The sequence below is a fragment of the Arachis hypogaea genome, chromosome 18, assembly GCF_003086295.3.
Source record: "Arachis hypogaea cultivar Tifrunner chromosome 18, arahy.Tifrunner.gnm2.J5K5, whole genome shotgun sequence".
In the NCBI taxonomy this organism is placed as follows: Eukaryota; Viridiplantae; Streptophyta; class Magnoliopsida; order Fabales; family Fabaceae; genus Arachis; species Arachis hypogaea.
In genome coordinates, this window is record NC_092053.1 from 30,432,234 (window position 1) to 30,433,696 (window position 1,463).

At 37.9% G+C, this 1,463-nt stretch overlaps 1 pseudogene; it reads right to left on the reverse strand.

Annotated features, from left to right (window-relative positions):
- Positions 1-1,146: 1,146 nt before the first annotated feature.
- Positions 1,147-1,248, reverse strand: LOC112774117 (small nucleolar RNA R71; annotated as a pseudogene).
- Positions 1,249-1,463: the final 215 nt, after the last annotated feature.

The window sequence follows — 1,463 nt, forward strand, 5'->3', positions numbered from 1 at the left end:
TGCAATTTAAGCTTCTGTCATTTAATTTCCAGAAAATTTAATTTCTGTCATTTAATTTCTTGCTCTTTAAGTTTCCCGCAAATTTACATTCTGCAATTCTCAACCAAATCTGATTTCGCTCAACTAGCACAATTCTCCAATTAACATTAATCAACCAACCAATCCCTGTGGGATTTGACCTCACTCTACAGTGAGTTTTTACTTGACGACAATCCGGTGCACTTGCCGGTAGGAAATTGTTGAGAGACAGTTTTCGAGTGAATCAAGTTAATGGCGCCGTTGCCGTGGATTGGTTTTGTATTGACAATTACTAAATTGGAGGATAACTAGATTGAGCAATTTTCTTTCTTTTGATTAATTGAATCTTAATTTCAGTTGTTCATTTTTGTTCTCTGCAATTTTTAGTTGTTTTTCTTTAATTTTACCTTACTTCTTTACTTTCCAGTAAAACTAACCCACTAACTCATTAACTGTTTGATTATTTGCCTCAATTGCTCTAACCACAGTTTTTCATTAATTGTGAATCCTTCACTTGTTGGTTGCTGCTTGTTGTGCAATTTGTATAACAGGTAGAAGAGAGGTTTCAACCTCCTTTGACAGTGAATCGGAAAGAACCTTCCTGAGATTAAGAAGGGAAGCAAGAGGAAAGAAGGCTATTGGTGCAGAAGAAGAGGAGGAAGACTTGGATATAACCATGGAAGATGATATGGAAAATCATCATGAAGGAGAGGTGAACAATCATGCCAGAAGAGGAGCAGCCAACCCTGCTGGATAAAAGAGGAGAGTTCTGGGATCCTACATCAATCCAAACCCAGGAAACTGTGGTAGCAGCATTCAAAAGTCAACTTTCCATGCTAATAATTTCGAATTAAAGCCTCAGCTCATAACTCTTGTGTAAAATAACTGTTCTTTTGGAGGAAGTGCCCAAGAGGATCCTAATGAGCATCTCACTAAATTCCAAAGGATATGTGACACAGTTAAATCTAATGGTGTTCATCCTGAAACCTATAGATTGCTACTGTTTCCATTTTTTTGAGGGACAAAGTATCAAAATGGCTAGAATCATTTTCCTAGGAAAGCTTGACAACCTGGGAGGATGTAGTGAATAGATTCTTGACAAGGTTCTACCCTCCACAAAAAGTAAACAGGCTTAGAACTGAAGTGCAAACATTCAGACAGCAGATGGTGAGACTATTTATGAAGCCTGGGAGAGATTCAAAGATTTGACAAGAAAATACCCCCTGATATGTTTAATGAGTGGGTGCAACTTCATATCTTTTATGAAGGGCTGAATTGTGAGTCAAAGAAAGCTGTAGACCACTCATCTGGAGGTTCCCTTAATAAGAAGAAGACCATTTCAGAAGCCATTGATGTTATAGAGACAGTGGCTGACAATGAGTATTTTATGCCTCAGACAGAAGCAACAACAGGGGAGTCCTAGAATTAAACCATATGGATGCCAT